We start from the raw sequence: 14181 nt of genomic DNA on the forward strand, positions 1-14181 counted from the left end.
AATATATTGTCAGTGCAATCATTGTTCTTTATGAAGGTAGAAGACGGAGATTCTATCATAACCAGACATTAATTTTTATTATTTTCTTCTTAGTCAACACACATTTATATATTACATGGTATACTGGTTTTTACATGAATACACTCTTGATATTAAAGATACATTAGTTCAAGTATTTTTGACCCAATCTTAGTATTATGGGCTCATGCAATTTAACACCCCCTCCCAACTTGATGGATTATCTGAAAGGAAACAATTGTGTCTCCTACATATTTCGAGCATTAACCAGCTCAGGAATTCATCTATAGAGTCATATAGAAAGATTCAGTAGGATGGCATCTCCTAACCTATTTCCTTTATTTATAAAATGGAGATAATAAATTTCATCTAAAACAAATCATTAAAACATTCTTCGTCAAGGGTCTTATACATAGCATTCCAATTTGGTTTAAACTTACAGTGGCCTGATATTAAAGCCCCATAGCTTGTAACTATAGAACATTCTTGGTAATTATAACGTGAAGCTTGTAATGGTAAGAAATAGAAGCTCAGTTGTCCACAGTGATGCAGAAGAACCGAGGAGGAAGTAAGTGATTTTGAATGGGAAGACCCAAGATCCAAGACACCTTCATGGAGTTTTCATAAAAGATGGGAACTGAGGAATGGGTGCAATAGAAATCTGAGCTTTGCAAACGACCAACACTAAGAGGGAAAACTGAGAAAAAGCACGATGTTTATAGATGAATGACACCTTTCCGAGCAATCAGAAAGAGCCAGAAAATGGGTGCTCATACGTCCCACATAGGTTTGCCTAAATCGTAGCATGTTTGTGGATGAAAAAAAAAATAATGTTCAGAGATGTCTGAAGGAATTTTTCAGAGTTCAGTGACACATCCCATACATGAGAGAGACAGACATTGAACTCTGATCTTCTAGCTCACAACCAAGGTAAGACCCTAAATATTTTGTGTGTGTGCTCCTGCTCCATTATTTCCGGAAGTGTCATTTATGTCTCAAGGCCAGTAGGCAATTTTTTGGAGGAATCGGTGTCTATGGTGCTGTTTTCCCAACTTGAGTTACAGGACATTATCTGACTCACATCTTGAATGTAAGTATTACCTCTTGTGGGAATCTTTCTTAATGGTAATAGTTCACTTTATCATTATCCACAGATGACGGAAGAAGGGTTGTTAGGAGGAATAACACCGGATGTGAGTAACCTCACAGGGTGATCTGATCATAAGTTCCTAACTGGGAAGGCCGATGATGGGTAGCCATGCCCAAGCATAGAATGTCTCAACATCACAACTCGTTCCAGTCCTTACTTTGAAATAGTCCCTAAGTCATGTTTTACTAGGCCATATGTGCAGCAAGGTTACTTTAAGGGGCCTTACCCAATTCTCTTGTTTCCTGGCATAATTTGGATGAAGTTCTCTTAAGGGTCTGATTAGCCTTTGCCACGGGAATTTCCTGATGAATGAGGTCTCATTAAGCAGCGTGTAATACCCACCTGACTCTTAAGGCTTTGGTAACATCTTTTGTAATCAGAGAGATAAATGCTGGCCCATTGCCACTCTGTAAACACTTGGAGTGCGGGAAACGAGTTAAGTCGGCTCGCGTGAATTGCGCGTACTCCGCGGGAGCCGTCTTAACTCGGTTCATATAGATTTGCGGTGGAGTGCGGGAAACGTGTAAACTCGGGCCGATTGTAACTGCGTATTACCAAATATTTGTTTGTAATCCACCCTTTTGGTGGATGGAACAAAACCAAAAGACAGAGCCATCTTATATTTTGGCGGGAAATTCACCCGCACTCCAAGTGTAAAGATTGGGGAGCCTGCCATTAGGAATTTTTTCCTTCAGTAGAGAAGGTGCTAAGAGGTACCTGAAATTACCTGGTGCTTTAGGCATGTCAGTGAAGTCCATGCCAGTCTTCCCCAGGGTGTGTTCCCCTCATTATTTGGCCTCATCCTGGAGATTGAGGGAGGCTGAGTATTCAGGTTATTGGCATTGCCGGTTGGGCAAGCTTTCACTACCTGGTCAATTAGAACTGTCATACCTAGAGTTTCCATGGTGTTGATTAGCCCAAGTAGAGTGGAGAAAGCATACCGGAAGTCCGTATAGATGTTCAGGGTCATCCTCTTCCCAATTCTAGGGCCATAGTGAGGGCAATTAATTCAGCCTTTTGAGTGGAGGTAGGGCCCCTGCTTCTACAGTTTTATTTAGGGTGGCAGTTGTATAGCCTGCCCCCCTCTTTCCTTCCTTTATGAAGCTACTTCTATCAGTAAGCCATGCTTTCTCCACCCTTGGGAGGGGCTCACTTTCCAGGTCTGGCTGGTGGGAGTATATTGTATCTATTATTTCTAGGCAACGATGTTCCAGGCTTCCCAGCTCAATTGGGAGTAGAGTGGCCAAATGTAAAGGGTAGCATGTTTTTATGGTGACCACTGGGTTGTCTAGAAGCATGGCCTGAACCTGGATTGGTCTCCCAGGTGGCAGTCATTCTGTCCCCTAGGGTTTATCAGGGCTTGAACCTGGTGTCGGGTCCAGGTGGTTCCAGGTTGTCCAAAAGCCAAGTTTTCTGCCTCTTTTAAGAGAGTGTCTGTAGTAGCAACCCACCCCGCCCCCCACAACCCCAAAGGCAAGGAGGCCATCCTTATGTTGTCTGATCTAATTGTTCAGAAAAATGAACAATTACCTGGGCCAGAGGTCTGAACTTCTGAGTTAAGACACCTCCACCCACAGTGCTATTTCCTGTCTCATCAGAGGCTTTGTGAAATCTGGGAGACCCAAGGCTGGGGCCTGAAGTAGCTGTCCCTTGAGTTCCCAAAAAGTCTTTTCACATTCTGAGTTGCATTCAAATAGTTCACCATCTTTCCCTTTTAAGCCTTCTAGAGAGGCTTGGCTATGAATGCAAAATTAGGGATTCAGATATGAGGGAACCTGAACATTCCCAAGAACCCTTTAACTTGCTTCTTTAAAAAAAAAAAGAAAGAAAAAAAATATATATATCTATATAGATATAGATATATATATATCTAGATATAGATATATATCTAGATATTGATATTGATATAGATATAGATATAGATATAGATATAGATATAGATATAGATATAGATATAGATATAGATAGATTTCAGAGAGGGAGAGAGAGATAGAAACATCAATGAAAGAACATCATTGATCAGCTGCCTACTGCACGCCCCCTACTGGGGATCGAGCCCACAACCCGGGCATGTGCTCTGACTGGTAATTCCTTAGATTAGAAGGATCAGCAATCAATATGTCATCTGTACCCTGAAAGAGTGTATCCCCCTCCAAGTGTAGGCCCTTTAAGTCTTCGGCCAGGGCCTCACCCAGAGAGTCTAATACTGGCAACACCGACTCCTTTTCTTCAAGGATGGCGAGCGTGGACCCTAACTTGCACTGCTTTGGAGATCCTTATTTTAACGCAGAGCCATAGAAATCGGAATGTAGGAAATCAGGTCCCATTTTTTTGGCAAAACAAGTCTAACTGGAGGATTGTGTTATAATTTAGGGAGCTGTTTGTGGCTCATGGTTCCCATCTTCTAATTTATATTGGGACCAGGCCATGTTACAGGAAAAAGACCAATTGTTTCTTAGTTTGGATGATAACTGAACGATTTTCTGTGTTTGGGGATGCAGCCCTGGGGGCTCTCAGTATGGCAGGTGACGTGTGAGTCCCCATGCCTTAGATCTTTTGTTCCGGATTTGCCTTCAATAAGGAGGTTCTTATGATTTCTGGGCAAGCAGGTGCTGCAGGATCTAACCCATTTCATTTATTTATTTATATTTATTTGTTTATTTTTTGGTGTTAATCCTCACCTAAGGATATTTTTCCATTGATTTTTAGGGAGAGTGGACGAGAGGCAGAAAGACAGAAACACCGATGTGAAAGAAACACATTGGTTGGTTGCCTCCTGCAGGAGCCCAGGACCAGGGCCGGGGCTAGAGCCTGCAACCAAGGTACGAGGCCCTTGATTGGAATCGAACCCAGGATCCTTTAGCCCGTAGGCCGACACTATCCACTGAGCCAAGCCATCTAGGGCAGATCTAACCCATTTTAAATGTTTCCTATCTGGGAAGGCTGGAATTCACACCAGATGGCTTATGGATGTTGGGGTTGAATTCACAGAGGTGGTCATGGGAACCCAGGGTTACTGGATTGCCTGATAGGGTTTTCTCAGAACAAACTTCTTCCTCATCTTCACCCACAGCTAGCATGTGGATGCATTTATGCTTAAGCGTGGTAGGCACTTAGATAGGAGCAGAGCAAGGACAAGGACAATGAGCCAGCTAAAGGCCACCAGGGTGGAAAGCCCCAGGTGCCTGGCAAAGGACAATCAATTGTAGGGTGGGACCTGGCCTCAGGGTGACCTTTCCTCCCTAGAGATAACATCTAGGCCTCAGTTGGATTCCAGCTCCTGGCCCAAGTAAACCCAGATAAACAACAAAAGCAGCCGAGGCTGACCTCAGAATCAGCTGCATTGAATAATGACCCCTGCCTGGTGCAGGCCCCTCAATCAGTGAAGTTCACCACCCTGAAAGGACACACTTGGAAAGCTGCTGAATATTCGATTGAGATTAGCTGGGACCGCCCCTAAATCTCCACCCTTAAAACCCATAGGATGCAGGTTTGGTCTGACCCTACCCAGTCCGTCAGAGGCCTGGTGCCCTTCCCACCACCTACAACAATGGTGCCACGACCCGGATTGTTTCATCACAGGTAAGCCAGTCGTCCTCGCCACCTTGGCTTGAAGGACATGACTGTGTTCTCTTTCCTCCCTGCATCTTTTCCTCCAGCCATGGGGTTTGTTCTCTCTCTCTCTCTCTCTCTCTCTCTCTCTCTCTCTCTCTTCCTGCGGATTGCTGTAATGCTTGGGCACCTGTGGAGAATTTCAAAGCACAGAACCGAGTGTGGAATCTCGAGGGAAGGTGTGGGAGGATGGGTGGGGAGAGATCAACCAAAGACCTTGTATGTATATATGCAGAACCCAGGGACACAGACAATAGGGTGGTGAAGGCCTGGGACAGGGGACAGGGTGGGCTGGAGGGAGTCAATGGCGGGGAGGGGGGGGAAGAGGGAGGAGGGGGACATAGGCACCCATTATAAACTCACACAAGGCCCCCCCTCCCCCGCTCCCTGCTTTCCCCTGCCAGGTTATTAGTTCCCATGGAGGGAGGGAGCCTTGCCCTTTGGCTGGGAAGATGTTCTCTCCCTTTGTGTCAGCTTTTCTGAAATCTTCAAGGTGGAGCTAAGGGTTAAGGGGTGAGAGACCCTAGACTGTATAGATAAGTGTCAAGATAACTAAGGACAAAAATAAGAGGATGGCCTTTTTATTGCGAATGCTTTATGAGCCGAACCTTTTGCTGGGTGCAGGCGAGCCTAAACTCATCTTGGAAAAGAAGGGACACCTGGCAGCTTCCAGCCTCTAGAGAAGGCCAGGCCTTGCCCTCCGGGCCCGGGGTGCTGTGTGTTTCTTGCCGGCCTGGCCCGCTAACATGCATAGTCACCAGGAATCTTCTCTCTGGTGCCGAAACCAACTTCTGTGAGAGCCTTGGGGATAACTTAGCCGGGACTCTCCCTTCCCTTCGAGGGGCGGCTGCCCCCTCTCTCCGAGGCCTCCTAGAGGACAAAGGGTTTGGGACATGTGAATCGCAGGGCAACAGGTCACTAGCCCAACGACTAAAGCTGAGAGATGTGGACGAGTTTTCTAGGGACCCCTTGTACCTAGCGTTTTCTAGGCCTGATAGGGGACCTCTGGCAAGGCTGGCTAAGTCCAGAGCCAGACAAGCAGGGACACTTGGTTTGGGATTGGTTTTGTAAAGTGGAGCCTACCTGTCTGAGCAGAGGGAGTCCATGGTTCCAGAGCCCAGCCACCACTGTGACCACAGGTAAGTTTGCCCTCAGAACACCGGGTGTGCACTCCACACCCCGGGTATTTCCCTACTGTGGTACTCAGCCCACATAAGGAGGGCCCAGGACAGCCCAGAGATTAGCAGGGACGCCTCCATAAATTCTCAGCTGGGAATGTATCTGTCTCCGTAGATGGGGCACCAGTTCACAGTGCCTGGAGATGCCCTTTGGGAGAAATTTGAGCCTAGTCCCTCAAGCTTCCTTTGCAACATAGCCTGGTCCCACTAGAAAGTGGACAGTGTAGAGGTTTGGCCCGTTAATGGCACCATTAAGTTTAATGCTACCCTGCAGTTAGACCTGTGTCGCCGTTCCCCAGGGACATGGGTGGAGGAGGAGGCCTTAGATCAGCGGTTCTCAACCTGTGGGTCGCGACCCCTTTGGTGGTCAAACGACCCTTTCACAGGGGTCGCCTAAGACCATCCTGCATGTCAGATATTTACATTACGATTCATCACAGTAGCAACATTACAGTGATGAAGTAGCAACGAAAATAATGTTATGGTTGGGTCACAACATGAGGAACTGTATTTAAAGGGCCAGAAGGTTGAGAACCACTGCCTTAGATCAACGTGTCTTTTCCATACATGCAGCCGTTAGGATTCTCAGAAATGACTCTCAGCTATGTGCTACCTGTAAACTAGATCTCCTGTAATTGCTACAGAGTCTGAAAGAAAAATATACCCAGATGGAAAGAAACATTCCCCAAAATGAATGAATTTGTTAGTTCTTTGCCAACATTTGTCAATCCCTTGAGGCATTCAAAATGGCTGTCCTTGTTGGACAGATAAACTCTGTACTGTCAGATCACAGCCCACTTTACCTTCCCCAAAGCTTCAAAATGCTTACAGAGTTGGTTTATGAAACCAAAGTCCTAGGATCTTTGAAATGCCAATAACTCTCACGTAGGCCATCTTTTAAAATGCAAGCTTCTGGAGCTAACCCTTGCAAGGAAAAAAAAAAATCTTAGCCATGTGAGCAGATCAAGTTAACTCACTTCAGCTGTTAAACATTGATGGCTAGACAAGTGTTAAGTTTACCTGCGTTGGGCCTGATAGTACCAAAAAAGCTAGAAAACAGATCTGGAGCTGTTGATGCAATGTCTTGTGCTTTGTTGAAGGTGTGTTTCTTGAAAGTGAGTGTTTAAAGTGTGTTCATAAAAGTCAACCTAAAAAATGCTGGTTGTTTGCTTTTTTGGTTATTATTGGGAATTGAGGTCTCTAAGAGTTAAAATTTCAAATTCAATTGGAAAGAAATTGTGTGGTATAAGGTATGGAATATACTTTGAAGGAAAAAAGTGAATTTTTTCCAAAGCCAGAATCAAGTACTGAGGTCTACTTTCTCTGTCTACAGGACCATTTTCTCATTTGCAATAAGAGGAAACACAATGACCTGTGCATGCATTCATTCTAAAAATAAAAGGATTTATTAAAATCTTACTATGATTACAGCCACTGTGCTAGATCAGCGGTTCTCAACCTGTGGGTCGCGACCCCTTTGGCAGTCGAATGACCCTTTCCCAGGGGTCGCCTAAGACCATCCTGCATATCAGATATTTACATGACGATTCATAACAGTAGCAACATTACAGTGATGAAGTAGCAACGAAAATAATGTTATGGTTGGGTCACAACATGAGGAACTGTATTTAAAGGGCCAGAAGGTTAGAACCGCTGTGCTAGATGCTGAACATGTGTAGGTTGGCAAGACCCATGTGGGCACTGCCTCCTGGAGCTTTCATTCAGTTGCAGGAGGCAGGTGAAGGGGAACAGATCCTGACACCCAAAACATGCCTCTTTGGAACAGGATTATCTGAGGCTGTTGCAGAAGCCAAAAAGGCTCTAAACACTGAATACAAGGTACCATTTTGAAGAGACATTTGCATTTATTAGGGGATCTCCAAGGTTGTCTTCCTCTTAGTACCAAGAAGAGAAATTGACTAAATCTCTAGAAACTCTTATCAGTGGAGAAGGCATGGATGAAATGTGCATAACAACCAGATCCTTGTTTCCTGTGCTTTCCCTGGTAACCTCATTACTCCCCTCTACCCGATACCCTTCTTTTGTCTTTAGCTGAAAATGGCACTTAAATGATGGCTTGGGCCATTTGGGGGTGTTACTCAATTTTCCTGGGTGTCTCCCATGTGTGTGGAGGTACATATGTTATTAAACTGTCAACATAAGAAACATCCTGCCCTAACCGGTTTGGCTCAGTGGATAGAGTGTCGGCCTGCGGACTCAAGGGTCCCAGGTTCGATTCCGGTCAAGGGCATGTACCTTGGTTGTGGGCACATACCCAGTAGGGAGTGTGCAGGAGGCAGCTGATCAATGTTTCTCTCTCATCGATGTTTCTAACTCTCTATCCCTCTCCTTTCCTCTCTGTAAAAAAATCAATACAATATTTTTTTTTTTAAAAAAAAAGAAACATCCCAACCTGTGGAGAATGTTTATAAGAAATAATCTTCCTTCTGTTCCCTCCTTAATTTCAAATGCATAAAAGAAGCTTCAAAACCGTTATTCTCTGGAGCCTTTGGGATCTTGCCCCCTGGGATATGTCATCGGTTTGGCTCAAATTAACTCATAAAAATTCTCTACAGGATGTTTCTTTTGTGGACAAACTTAGACAAGCAGAGGGGAAATGATGTTTCCTCCCCTACATAGACAATACAAAAACAAAAACAAACACAATGATAAAGGATACACCTTAAAGAAAAACCAAAAGGTGGGGGGGGGGGGAGCAGGTTCAATGGAGCCAGAGGGACGAAACAGCTGAGTTCAGATAGAGCAACCAGGGGAGGCTTCTCCGAGGAGGTGGCATTCAGAGACCTGAGTGAGGGTGTCAGTTGAGCCAAAGTCTGAAGGAGGAACGTGGAAGAAAGGAGATGAGAGGGACGTAAGCCCCAGCATGCTATTCAGAAACAAAGGCATGTCTGTACTCCAGCAGGGAAAGTTGCTATTACAGCCAGTTGGGGCTTAACATCGTTTTAAAGGAAACTCTGATGTCTGTTTATTTAAGGAAGAAATCTACTTGCAGCCTCTATCCCGCCCCCCCCTTCCCCCAGACTCTTGACCTTAGATTCCCCATCATGCCTTTTTTTTTTCTGAGCATTTTGAGTAAATCTCTGCATGATAGACGCTCTGTTTCAATACTCTTAATATTTTAAAAAATCGCCTGTCTGTTGTGTAAAACTTGTTCTCAAATATACGACAAGCATTACTGCGGTCTCCGGTAACTGGTGAAATACTGTAACCTGATGTTGGGGCTGCTTACAGAGCTCCTGGTGCCTTCAGGGATGTTTCCCGTTTCATTAGTTTAATGATAGAGTTGACAGTTATCTACAGTACGCAATTACGTCCATTAACAGTAAGTGCATTTTTACATGAATTAGAAAGAGACTGAATGGGTGGTTATGTGGACACGAGGCTACAGGGAAACTTTTTGGTACCGATTATTCTTCTGCAGACACAGATACATTTATGTAAAATTTTACTTTGCTAATTCTTTTAGGAAATTCTGTGCGCTTAAGTTCCAGTAACCATATATCTATATAAGCTGAGAAATTTGGCTTTAAAACTCTAGAGCAGGGGTCCTCCAACTTTTTAAACAGGGGGCCAGTTCACTGTCCCTCAGACCGTTGGAGGGCCGGACTATAGTTTAAAAAAAAAACTATGAACAAATTCCTATGCACGCTGCACATATCTTATTTTGAAGTAAAAAAACAAAACGGGAACAAATACAGTATTTGAATTTGCATGTGGCTCGCGGGCCGTAGTTTGAGGACCCCTGCTCTAGAGGGAAGGGAGTTGATTATAAGAGAAAGCAGTTTAGTGTGGAGGTTCAGGAGGTAAAGACAGACAGACCTGAAGTAGAAGCCAGTATCTGCCACTTCCTAGCTCTTGTAATTCTCCCACCCTTGGTTTCTTCCTTATTTATAACGTAGGGTTGATAACTATTGCCCTGAGATGTACCAATTTAAAGACAGAATTTGGCCTGGTGAGCGTGGCTCGGTGGTTGAGCATCGACCTATGAACCAGGAGGTCAGGGTTTGATTCCTGGTTGGGGCACATGCCCAGGTTGTGAGCTTGATCCCCAGTGTGGGATGTGCAGGAGGCAGCCAATCAGTGATTCTCTCTCATTATTGATGTTTCTATCTCTCTCTCCCTCTCCCTTTCTCTCTGAAACCGATAAAAATATATTTCAAAAAAGAGATAACTTGGTAAACGTTCAGCATGCTGCCTGGTATATTGTAAGTTCTCGATAAATGGTAGTTGTATACCTGGACAATAGGGAGGAAAGATTTATGCAATAAAGGCTTAGGAAATGCATATTTTAAAAAATTTTCTCAAAAATCTAAGAGAAGGTAAACTCATGGCTTAGAAATATACTCTCTCATATCCACAAGAGAATATGGACCAGAAGTGTGAGGCTGAGAGAGGCAGGAGGTAGCTGTGGAAATGATATTTCATGGCCCATAAAATCAGAAAGGCTTCATAATTTTGAAAGGGAGACCAGCCACAGTAAGCAAATAAACTCCCTCTGGCATACATATTATCCATAATAAGGCAAAATGAATTCACAGGCATCTCAGTGAGACACAGGGGAGTGAGACACTAAAATTCTTCTAGGTGCCTAGGGCTGGTTAAAGGGAAATTAATGTCTAATAGAAATTATTACTAATTTAGGACTTGCAAAATACCTTCGCAGGTTCACAGGAAGTCTTACTCGCTAAATTTCTCGCAGTCACTTTTTCTCTCCCTCTCTCTCTCCCTCTCTGTTACTCAAAGGGACCTCATTAAAAACCTCAATATAAGTAACTAACTTGGGTTGATGGGTGAGGGGGAGTGTCCCTTAAAGCTGCAAGTCCTCTATAATAAAGTAAGTTTTCCAAAGGTGTATGTTAAAAAATTGACAAATTAGTTTACCTGTGTTTACTTATGTAGACACATTTGTGCAATTAAAATGAAGTATGTTCGAAAAGTTTAAATTCACAGACAGGTTTTCCATGTATTCCTGTAATTTTAAATGTATGCTGACTAGATCTAGGAAATGGGTGCATTTACCACACGGCTGGGGCGGGGCTTAGCAGGTGGGAACACGGACAGGCAGGCCTTGAAACAGCTGCAGAGCCCAGCCTGCGTGGCTCAGTGGCTGAGCATCCACCTATGAACCAAGAGGTCACGTATACAACTACCATTTATCGAGAACTTACAATATACCAGGCAAAATTGAGTGCTTACTGTACTTTTGCTTGAAAGTGTTGCAGATATTTCTTGAAGAAATGAGAACTTTTCATATATTTTGAAGTACTTAGAATCGTAATTATCTCCATTTTCTTGATCAAATCAGCCAATCTTCACGTCAACCATGTGGTAGTTGGGGAAGGGGTGATTGATTAGTCCCTTATTTTTGCATCTGGCAAATATTTGCCTTGGATTCTATTACACATTCTGCTCAGCTGGTGTTGGTCAATGATTGAGCATCGACCTATGAACCAAGAGGTCAAGGTTAGATTCCCGGTCAAGGCACATACCCAGGGTGCAGGCTCGATCCCCGGTAGGGGGCGTGCAGAGGCAGCGTGATTCTCTCTCATCATTGATGTTTCTATCTCTCCCTTTCCGTTCCTCTCTGAAATCAATAAAACTATATCAAAAAAGATACATTCTCCTTCCCTCATCCCATTAATCACGAAGGTGCCTCCATCCTTTCAGACCACAGAACAGAAGGCAGGATACCTGAGCAGTGTGTGCAGTAGCAATCTCTGAGAACTGTCTTTCTCTCATACACGACCTCAATTAAGAACACATCAGCATTGTGATGAAGAAAAAAAAAATACCTTGACATTTTCCAAATCTTGACAAAGCACAGAGCTTTCACTAATGAGATTTCTGTTTGCTCGGCGTTTCCTACTGTAGGATCTCGGTGCTTCACACAGAGAGCTTCGAGCAGGCCTGGGCACAAGACTACAAGCAAAAGCTCCCTGGGCATGTTGAAGTTGCTCAGTGAGCCCATGGATCGTCCATGACTGGGAGCATATCTTATAATTAATGATCTTAGCGCAAAATAAACCAATTATTGATAAAATGATTTTCATGTGCAATAGAACAGCCCTCAAACTTTTTAGTTTTCAAGTTGTTTATGTTCCCTACATGTTTACTAAAAGGAGATATATGGGAAATAAATGCATTAGCATGCAGTTTAGGGGCCAGAAACTCCCACTCAGTTCTCTAAAAATAATCTTGATAATATAATATAATTACACTAAAATTGCTGTAACCTGTGAATGGAAGGTTCCTATTGCCCCTGCCTCTTTCATTTTTTTGCTAATACTAATCAGGTATGTTTTCAATCGCCATGCCACTCGGCTCTCTTCTTTCATACCATCTGGAAACAATGAAAAAAAGTAAAAATCGCCATGGCTGTTTTGCTCAGTGGTTAGAGCGTTGGCCCTTGACCAAAGGGTCGACAGTTCGATTCCTGGTCAAGGGTACGTACCTCACTCAATTGCAGGCGCAATCCCCGGCCGGGTGAGGCTGCATTAGGGAGGCATCTAATCTATGTCTCTCTCACGTTGATGTTTCTGTTTCTTTCTCTCTCTTTCTCTCTCTCTCTCTCTCTCTCTCTCTCTCTCTCTCTCTCTCTCTCTCCTTCCCTCTCCCTCCCTCCCTCAACACATTGGTTAGTCAATCATATTCTTTAAAGTACTCTCCCTGCCCTAGCCAGGTAGCTCACTTGGATAGAGCATCACCTCGATATGACAAGGCAAATACAAGACCCTGGTCACATACATGAGTCAACCAATGAATGCATCAATAAATGGAACAACAGATCTTTCCCCCACCTCTTTCTTTCTCTCTAAAATCAATCAATAAAAATTTTGAAGTGTTCTCTGTGATGTTTCCAGATGGCACCATACAGTTATCACAGTATTATTGACCATATTTCCTCTGCTGTACTTCATGTCCCCATGACTATTTTGTAACTACCAATCTGTACTTCTCAATCCCTTCATCTTTTTCATCCAGTCCCCCAAAGCCTCTCCCCTCTGGCAACCATCAATCTGTTCTCCGTATCTGTGAGTCTGTTTCTGTTTTGTTTGTTTACTTATTTTGTTCTTTAGACTCCACAGATAAGTGAAATCATATGGTATTTGTCTTTCTCTGACTGGCTTATTTCACTTAGCATAATACCCTCTAGGTCAGTAATGGCGAACCTATGACATGCGTGTCAGAGGTGACACGCGAACTCATTTTTTTCGTTGATTTTTCTTTGTTAAATGGCATTTAAATATATAAAATCAATATCAAAAATATAAATCTTTGTTTTACTATGGTTGCAAATATCAAAAAATTTCTCTATGTGACACGGCACCAGAGTTAAGTTAGGGTTTTTCAAAATGCTGACACGCCGAGCTCAAAAGGTTCGCCATCACTGCTCTAGGTCCATCCACGCTGTCCCAAGTGGTTTTGTAAGCAGTTACAATTTAAGAAAATTGTGAACTCTTCAAAGGGGTTATTTATCTAGAACAGTGGTTCCCAAATTTATTTGGCCTACCGCCCCCTTTCCAGAAAAAATATTACTCAGCGCCCCCTGGAAATTATTTTTTTTTAAATTTTAATAGCAATTAAACAGAAAGATATATGTATTAATGTTTCTACCTTTTTCGTAAAATATAGTAAAGAAAGGTGTAAATTAGAAACATTGAAGTTTGAAATTATGAACGCCACAACATCAGCCCAGCATCACGTGTCTCACTCATTCACTTTAAGATTTGACATACAAGTAATTTGAGTTACGAGCTCCGTCACGGAACGAATTAAACTCGTAAGTCAAGGCCCCACTGTATTTATCTAGAATCTAATGCCACAGGTGAGAACCTTGATTCTTTTACAGCTTCAGATAGAGAAGTTTGGTCTCTAATGATCTTCTCCAGCCCCCACTCACCCCCACCTGTTCCCCCCATAACAAATATTGCCTCTCTGGATTCAGGTACTTCCTGTTGAGGTTTACCACTGCCCTTGACCTCCCACACCCATGCCCCAACCGTCCTAGGATGAAGGTGTCTGCTTGAGTTTTCTCTGCAGTATGACCCCCTACTCCAGGCTGTTACCAGTGATAGCAACAGCCTCCTCTTCCCTTACTGCATTCAAAGGTCTTCCCTTCCAAGCTAATGAGGCCCTGCTCAGCTGCCTGCTCAATTGTCAGAATAAGTTGGTTTCCTGTAATTCCTTTGCTCAAACTCCCAT

The sequence above is a fragment of the Myotis lucifugus genome, unplaced genomic scaffold (genome assembly GCF_000147115.1).
Source record: "Myotis lucifugus unplaced genomic scaffold, Myoluc2.0 scaffold_179, whole genome shotgun sequence".
Lineage (NCBI taxonomy): Eukaryota > Metazoa > Chordata > Mammalia > Chiroptera > Vespertilionidae > Myotis > Myotis lucifugus.